We start from the raw sequence: 9,988 nt of genomic DNA on the forward strand, positions 1-9,988 counted from the left end.
GGGTTAAGAGAAGGGAGCTCGATAAGGTATCGCACCTTATGCCTACATATCTTGTCTGGAACAAGAATCAGAGCCACTGTGGTTCGGCTTACGCACGCCAAACAACACAAAACAACACGAACATGCAAGGGTGGCAAACATGGAGCCCGACAACCACTGGATGGAATTACGTCGGCATCCGAACCAAAACACAAAAACGGCAAACGGGGAGCCCGACAGCCAATCACTGGGCTTACGTCGGCATCCGAACCCAAACATACAATCAGATAACAAGTAAACGCACGCAAAAAAGAAAAAGGTTGCCCGGAGTGGTCTCGCACGACCACCTGCCTACATACCTCGTCTGGCACGAGGATCAGGGCGATGTAGTTCCCCTTAACAGGGGCTAAATTGCTAACCAGAAACCGGGGAAAGATACACAACTAGGGAGCTGAGACTCGAGCCTAATGTTGTCATGCATCGTTAACCCTAAGTTCAGTTTTCTATCCTACTTGCATAAGCAAACTAACCTAACCAGGAAAGAAGCTAGCACACAAGCATACAATCATGTCATACATCAAATGAGAACAGGCATCTCAATCAAGCATGTCAATCAGAGATTCACAGAGCACACGCTATAACCAAACAAGAGGCTCAATCAAAGGGGTTTGACCGCCGAAGCGAGTCGTCTGTACATGGTTTTGATTTGCTCTTAACCTTGCCATTACGAGGCTAAGGTGAAGCAGATGAAGAGGTGAAGTGAGGATCAGACCTCACAGCTCATATCCCTAACCAGGGAGAGCTGACAAATGAGCATGGGTCCAGAATAGGGGAACCCTTCTATACTCGATGACTCTGACACAATGTGCACTGCACAAGATCTTGGGCTTTTGATCTCAATGCTACAACCATGTAATGGGAGCAAGGAGAAGACTCACAGAATAGTGGGGGACAGGTTGCTTGTCCCTACCTTCCACCAATTGCCTTACTTTGAAGGGCTTTTCCTGCTTGGGCTTAAAAATAAACATAGACAATCATTGCCTCTTAAGGAGGACTTCAGACAATTTGCCCGGCCCGGTAACAGCCGGGTCTCCAGACTACATGAAGTAAGAAGGCTATACCTCAATGCAAGTTGCTTAAGCAAAGCAAAGCAAAGCAATAGTTCACAAGGAACTGAGCAACTAAAGTACCTGGAAACAATCAAACTCAGTCAGTACTCAATCAGACAAACTGTAAACAATAAACAGTTAACCAGCTTAAACAAACTATGCACAACACAAGGCAAGCTCAAGGCTTAAGCCCAAGCTTCAACACCTACAAAACAATGCTATGTTAGTGTACAAACATCAACAACATCAATTAAAATTGATTTGAATCATTCTCCATATGCATTGCTTTTTGATCCTGAAAAATCAAGCAAACATTAGTAACTAGACCACTAGGCCAAGCCTAGGGTCCAAAAGCAAGAAAAATTTAAAACAGCAAGGTATTCATCAACCAACATCAAATTATCATCAAACACAAGCAAACATCATTGGTCTCATGTTTATATCATCCATCATGTTCAATTCATGCACAAAACAAGGCACATTGGTTCAAATGAAGCATCCAACATACCAACAGAAGTATTGCATTCAAATCCATACCAAAACACATCCAAAATTTCTCAAATTAAATACACCTAAACAGGGGATAATCAAGGTCTACCATGTCAAATTTGAGCTCATTTGGGCAAATGGAACCATGTCAATGAAAATCATCAAAAACAGACACAATTTCATGCTTCAATTCACACCATCAATGCATACATCCAATTCAAAAATTCATATCTCATTGAAAACAAAAAAGAAATGGATGAGACCAAAACAGGGAGGTCACACAACGTGTCTAGTTCATGCATATCAAATTTCATGGCCATACAATACAATATGAGGATTTCCCAATCAATCTACCAACATGTATCACATGAGCTTGCAATTTCAATCACCAGAAATGAAAAATCATGATCAATTAGAAAAGGCAGTGAAAAATTCTACAAAAATTCATACAACATCCTAACATATCAACAATTCACCATGCCAAATTTCATTCAATTCTAACATGCATAGGTTATCCAATTAAATTCAACAAGTTGACATCAAGAGGTGTGACACAAATTGTCACACCTAAGTTCCAGAATTTGCTGCTCTCTGACCAGGTATCAAAAATTCATGAAATTTACATATAAATAATCCTCAATGAGTCAAGAACCACCACAAAATTTTCAGCCATTTATCTTATGATATGAGTATTTCATGATCAAATTGCCAAAATGTATCAAAATGTGACATACATTAGAAAAGCCTATGCCAAATAAAATATTTGCCAAGCACAACTTTGACCAATAGGTCAAAAAAATCCTACACAAGTCAACAAAGTCAAGGAAAAAAATCTCCATATTTTTAGAATTTTTTGCTATTTTTTATGAATTTTTAAAGGTCATATGAATTTTCTAATAATTAAATGAAATTAACTAAAAATCATCAATGGCATTTTTGTAAATCTTTTGGCGCCGGCGGGAAACAGTTTTTTTGAATTTTCAAACTGAAATTTGGATCAAACAGCCTAATGCATCGTCTTCTTCCCAACTTTTTTCCAGAAAAATCGAAAATCATGAAGAACAACAAACATTCACAGAAACGGACATGGCCATATCCGTTGGAAAGGTCTTTCTACCTACAATCCAAATATCACATCCATTTATCCTAAAAGTTCTCACATCAACCGAATCGAAGCACTTAGGGTTTTGGATCAAATGTTCAATTCAAGATTTCTCACTACACAGGCAAGCATTCACAATTCTAATTACATCAACACGATCTACATAACATGTACTTCCAAACGCCTACGATCTTGAAGCAAATCATGAAACTCGAAAATTGCTCAAACCTGTAATGGCAGTCGTTAGAGAGTTGTCCTCTGCGTGAATCGATCCAAAACAGATGCGCAAGGAGGATTAGGAAGGTGAACAACAACCTTTGCCTGGCTCAACCTTGCTCCGATTACGAGGAATTCGCATTTGCCATGGATGATGAGTTTTTGCACAGCCACGATTTAGCACTTTATTCCTCTCAATTTTGCAAAACAGATGGTGAGGATGATGTTTGTGATCGAATGCAACAAAAACCACACGATTTGGTGAAGGAATGAAGGAGAATTTTGAGATTGAAGGTTTGTGTTCTTGGATGAAAATGGAGAGAATGTGATGATTCTAGATCCAACTTTGGAGAATGTGAGGTTCAGTTATGATTAGGAGATGATTTGGAATATATATGGGCCCTTAATCCATCACTAATCATGTTTAATTAACAATTTGGAATGTTAGTGAAATGACATTTTATGAACAAGGGCAAAATTGTAAATACATCATGCCAGCTAGTACCAGCTGTTTTGACAGCTCAAGCACTCCCCAAATGCCATATGTAATGTGTAGAAACTATTCCCATTCCAATTGGTTGAGTATTTCTCAAAATCATATGTGTGTGGTAATTGATGCATTTTTGTCATTTCCATTTTTCAAGACAAAACTCAAACCATGTGCATTAACCATGAAGTGAATATTCAAACACACTTAAAATGCCATTCCTGAGGTGTTGGAAAAAGTCCCATTCAAAAATTCCAATTATTTGACATTTGGACAATTTTGCCCCTGGTCCAATTCAGCTGTCCAGTTGAAAAGTGACTTTTTGCCTTGGCCATTTTTGAACAAATCCAATGATGCACCCTCAAGGTACATGTCAAATGGAGTTTGTGCATATAAAGAACTTGCAATTTGGACAAAGTATGTGGTAGTTATGGCCTCCTGATTACGGGTCTTTTCTGAAATTCAATGAGCCATATCTTGCAAACCGTACATTGGATTTTCAAGTTCTTGGACTTTTTGGAAAGGTGAGAACAAGATCTACATCTGTCATGTTGAACAATTTTTCATTTGAAGCTTCCTTGGACATCTGTTTTTGAGGTCAAAAACTTTCCATTTTTGGAAACTTCAGTTACAAGTCACTTGCTATTTTTGGCAGTTTTTGTCCTGACTTGATTTTCTTCAATTTTAAGCTTTGAGATGTCATTTAACACTTGTTCCAACATGAATGAAGTGTATCCAACTCATTTTCACCTCCACATCCATCAGATCAAGCACAGTTGACCACAGTTGACCTTTCAACTGACAGATGAATCTGGCAATGCATAGATCAAATTGAACCCCAATCTTCAACTGAAATGGCTCAAGGGTGACACCCTAGCCTCAATAATCACCATATAATCACAAAATGAACCTCATCTCCATCTTAAACCCCATCTCCTGATCCAGCCCTGATTGGCCCAATACAACTGATTAGGGTTGACCAGTGGTCAAAACCCAAATCTCAAGGAATCTTCTTCAATCTTCTGATGACATCCAACCATGATGATGATGCATCAATTCAATCAACATGGAGACCAATACCCTTGGGAATCACAAAACCCTAATTCACAGTCCAATCCTCAGATGGCCCATGATCAGTCAACACCCTAGCTTGCACCTTCTGACTTCCTCATCTTCTGATCAAGACTTGGAAAGATGGCTTGCACGATGTAACCACATGATATGCAATATGAGATGCCTAATGCCCTAAAATGAAATGCAAATATGTTAATGCTTAGTCCCAAGAGAGGAGGGCAAATTTTGAGGTGTTACAGCTGCCCCTATTCAATCCACTGTGAACCTGTCGATACGAAATAGCCTCGGCTTTCGGATGATCAGGATGAAGAGTGATTGAATACCAAGAACAGACGAACAATTTGCACTCTGATGGGATAATAATTAACAACGCCTGTCAGCATCGGCGAAGAAACAAACTCTGAAACGTCGACCTGGATACCAAAATAAATGGTAACTCAGGGATAACCATGGTCTGATCACCACACATCCGCTCGGGATTATTATTCTTTCTTTGCTTTTCTTGAACCCCGAAAATTTTCTCTTCTTCTACCTGGTCCGAAAACCACTTCGGTCTGAACTCCGAAAAACTGGCCTGAATACCATAGGTGCTTCAACCTGATAGTCGGAAACTTCACTAATCACCACTCTAAGGGCAACACGTCAGAGGGTACACCTTCAACCAGACACTGACTGATGACTGGGAAGAAACTCGACGTTTACTGAACATCGGACGATGATGTTTACTGACACCAAAAAAAGCTCGACCAGACATTAACCAATGACCGGGAGGAAACTCGATGTTTACAGGCACCGAACAATGATGTTGACATGACATCAAACAATGATGCGGACAGACATCAAACAATGATGCGGACAGACATCAAACAATGATGCGGACAGACATCAAACAATGATGCGGACAGACATCAAACAATGATGCAGACAGACATCAAACAATGATGCAGACAGACATCAAACAATGATGCGGACAGACATCAAACAATGATGCGGACAGACATCAAACAATGATGCAGACAGACATCAAACAATGATGCAGACAGACATCAAACAATGATGCGGACAGACATCAAACAATGATGCGGACAGACATCAAACAATGATGCGGACAGACATCAAACAATGATGCGGACAGACATCAAACAATGATGCGGACAGACATCAAACAATGATGCAGACAGACATCAAACAATGATGCAGACAGACATCAAACAATGATGCGGACAGACATCAAACAATGATGCGGACAGACATCAAACAATGATGCGGACAGACATCAAACAATGATGCAGACAGACATCAAACAATGATCGACCAAACACTTACTGATGTCTGGGAAGAAACGGTGGTTCCAAACTCCCAATGCTGAACTCCTCGGAGCATCGTCTTCGCTGTCAGACAAAACCAAACCTCAAGCGGTAATCACGGCTCGAATCGCGCTGATCGCGTAACGTCTTCTGACTGTTTCCCCATCTCTGTCCGACGGGAACATTTCCTCCAATATCGCACTACTGGGGAACATTGCTGATCTGACGTCGTGATGCTAAACTCCTCAGAGTAACATCTTCACCTTTGGTGAACCCCAAATCTTCAAGCGGTAACCACAGTTTGGGTTGCGTTGAATACATCCCTTTTCCATCTCCGTCCGACGGAAGGAGTCTTCTCCAGTGTCGTACCACTGGGACAATACCTGTGATCCAATCATGAGGCTATACTACTCGGAGCAACACTTTCATTTTCTGGCAAAATACCTCTCAAACAGTAACCACGGCTTGAGACTAGCTGACGTTTGCAATGATGCATGCTTGATTTCTTCTGCGTAATGCTCCATAATTATGGAAATGCTACGCGATTATTTATTTTTCTATGCAATATGCAATGCTTATTCTACATGATGAATGCATAAAAATACCCCTCAAGGGAATTTTCTGGGGAAAACGAGACTCTCTGCTGAGGAACTCGCCACTGCTCCGATTTCCACCCTGCCGGGGATAGCACTGCTGCTAGGAAATAGACAACCCTTGTTGGGGATACAGATCCTTTGCACCCAACCCTCTCGAGGACATGCTGGGGAATACCTCCTTTGCACCCCACCCTCTCGAGGACATGCTGGGGATACAGATCCTTCACTGCACTCTGTGGGAATACCACAGTCTTTGACTTGCTGGGGATATAGATCCCAACTCTGCTTTGGGAACCCTCACAGATACTCCCGCTGGGGAAATGAGCAATCTTCAACCTGCTGGGGGAATACCATCCAGACCCTGCTAGGGGAACGACAACTACTCCGCTAGGGAGGACCCAATCAATCCACATGTAGGATACCCTCGGCTGGGGATGCAGATGTTCGTCTGCTACGGAAACTCGTTCAATCCACTGGTAGAATGAACACTGTTGGAGAGATATGTCATTGAAAAAACCCGCTCCACTCGGGGACTAGCTGGAGATATATTTCATTGAAAAGAACCCGCTCCACTCGGGGAACTGCTGGAGATATATTTCTTTGAAAAGAACCCGCTCCACTCGGGGAACTGCTGGAGATATATTTCTTTGAAACCCGCTCCACTCGGGGAACTGCTGGAGATATATTTCTTTGAAACCCGCTCCACTCGGGGAACTAGCTGGGGAAATAAGAAAAGTTGGCACAACACCTGTCGACTCATCGAACCAAGGTATCCACCTCCTAATCTCGCACCAGCTTTCCACTTTTGAGAACTCCCAGACTCGTCTGGACCTTTTCTGCTCCATCATCTTGCATTCCAAGTCGCTCCGCGCTCGACGAGAAAGCGTACTCCTGGGAGTCATACATTCTTTTCAATTTTCCGACTTTGAAGAGTCTTCTTGGTTAATTTCAAGGGTCGTCGGACGTCTCTCGTCGTCCTCTACCGTTCTCTAACTTGCTTTGCCCTGATCGGGCTCTGCGGGAAATTACATACTTTCAAGTCTTCCGACTTTGAAGAGTCTTCTTGATTAACATCAAGGATCATCGTACGCCTCAACGTTTTTCGTCATCCCTTCACATTCATTCGTTCCTGGTCGGACTCTCTGGGGATCTGTGACAAAGCTTCCACATCACAACTTGCAAGTGAGTGAAGAATATCTAACAGTTCCTGCAAAACAGATCGTCAGATAAAACCGTGCCCCAGGCGTGTCAAGATTTCAACACTTGGGTCACTCAACCTTCCAAATAAGATTTCAAGCTCTCAATCTTATAGACATGCATTGGAAGGAACCTGTATGTCTTAAAATGCAAGATTCTTTATCAAAAATATCTGGATGTTTTTGCAATCGAAGCGGCAATGAAAAACAAAAACAAAATTATTTGACTGAATATGCATTTTATTGATTTGAAAAGTGTGTGGCTCAAATTGAGCAATACAAAAGGAAGCAATTCCTGAAAAGAGGTAATTGCGCTCAAAAGGAAAAATCTATCCTAATGGCAATGTGAAACCCGTGATCTCATCGAGTTCCAACTCGGTTACACCCCATATGTCCTCAGACTCTCCATGCTCTCTGCCTTCTGAACAAGACGATTCCAACTGATCCCTACCGGGTATTATCCGTGATGCTTTAACCAAAGCGCAAACGATCGTGCTAGACGCAGTTGTTCGTTTCAATCCCTCTTTTGCCTGGACCGCCCTTTCGGGTTTTCAGTCCACCGGGATACCCTTTTTTGCCCAAGTCGCCTCTTCAGGTTTTCGACTTGCCGGGTGTACAGTTTTCATTTTTATCCCTAATTTTTGCCCGAACCTTTTTCTGATTTTGGTTCGCCGGGATGCCCATTTTTGCCTGGACTATTTTGTTCTTTTCGTCCAGCGGGTCTCTTTTATACGAAGTATTTTTTTAACTGCGTCCGCATTCACAGGGGATGGAAAATCCTCGCCATCCATGGTCGTTAACAACAAGGCTCCGCCAGAGAAAACCTTCTTGACCACGAACGGACCTTCATAATTCGGTGTCCATTTGCCCCTTCGATCGTTTTGAGGAGGAAGGATCCTTTTCAGCACCATATCACCCACGTGATATACCCGAGGTCGCACCTTCTTGTCAAAAGCACGCTTCATCCTTTGCTGATACAACTGCCCATGACAGATGGCTGCTAGCCTCTTTTCTCCAATCAGGCTCTCTGAGTGAGAAAGGCGTTTGCCCCAGTAGACGTACGTACCGAAGTACAGTTCCCAAGATACCAGCTTCGTGTTCAGCCACTAACGTTGGTCCTTCAGACATTATCCGGGCAACAAAAGCTTATTCACCTTAACCTCCCCATCAGACATCAGAATCCGTTCGGATTCAGGGTTAGGCCCCTCCTCCGGGATCGGTCACTCTCAATCTTTCGATTTGAGTACCTCGAGATGTCCTCATTAGGGAACTCAAACTTCATCGGTTGATAACCTCAACAGGTTGCAGAGAGATGTAATCAGACAACACACCCCTTGATTGCTTTCTGAGAGTATCACAAATCAGTCAATATTCTTTTGCACTCTCACAACCCGTCCGGTCAATACTGGATTCTCAAACCCATACTCGATCGGATCCATCTCGGAAATCCACAAAGTGGTATGAACCAGCATAAACTGTCTCAGTCGGCGAGCAGCCTATGCCAAAGTACAGCAAGTTTTCTCGAACAGTGAATGTATTGTTTCACAGTCGGTAAACTTTTTGCTAAGGTAAATTGCATGCTCTTTTCGACGAGACTCGTCATGCTGACCCAATACACCTCGTAGACCCCTCGAAGGCCGTCAAGCACAGATTAACAATCGCTCCACAGGAGACATCAGAATCAGAGGCTCCTGCAACTTATTCTTTTATTTTTCAATGCCCCTTGGCAATCATTAGTTCACCTGACCGTTTGATTTCTTTTTTTTTCAACATCTTGAATATAGGTTCACACGTGGCTGTTAGATGAGATGTGAACCATGACAGGTAGTTCAATCTATCTATGAAACCACGAACCCCTCCTTCTTTACTTTTTCTCGGTTCAGGCATTTTTTTTTTTTTTTTTAGCAGGAACCTCGATTCCTCTCTGACACTTATAATGAACCCCAACGATTTACCGGACCACACTCTGATAGTGCACTTACTCGAATTCGACCTCAGTTTGAATTGTCTCAACCAGTTAACCAACTTGGCCAGATCTACCAAATGCCCCTCTTCTGTTTGGGACTTTGCTATCATGTCATAGCATTCGATTTCATGATGAATCATATCATGAAACAAAGTCACCATGGCTCTCTGATACAGGCACTGACGTTCTGCTTCTCTAGAGGACAGTCTCCTCTCCATGGCAGCTTGTGCATAACGACACCGGTATCCGACCCTGGCATATCCTGACACGACCAGGTGACGGTATCCATATGCTCTTTCAACAAGGCTACCATTCTGCTCTCGATTCGCCTCTGAAACGGCCCCAATTTTTTCCTTCCTGACCTCGGCGGTGCTTGGAATAACAATCTCAACCCGCTTCACGTGCGGCTGAATCACCTTCTCCTCTTGTTTTGACAACCTGGCTAATTCCAGCAGATCACAATCTTC

The sequence above is a fragment of the Lathyrus oleraceus genome, chromosome 5, assembly GCF_024323335.1.
Source record: "Lathyrus oleraceus cultivar Zhongwan6 chromosome 5, CAAS_Psat_ZW6_1.0, whole genome shotgun sequence".
In the NCBI taxonomy this organism is placed as follows: Eukaryota; Viridiplantae; Streptophyta; class Magnoliopsida; order Fabales; family Fabaceae; genus Lathyrus; species Lathyrus oleraceus.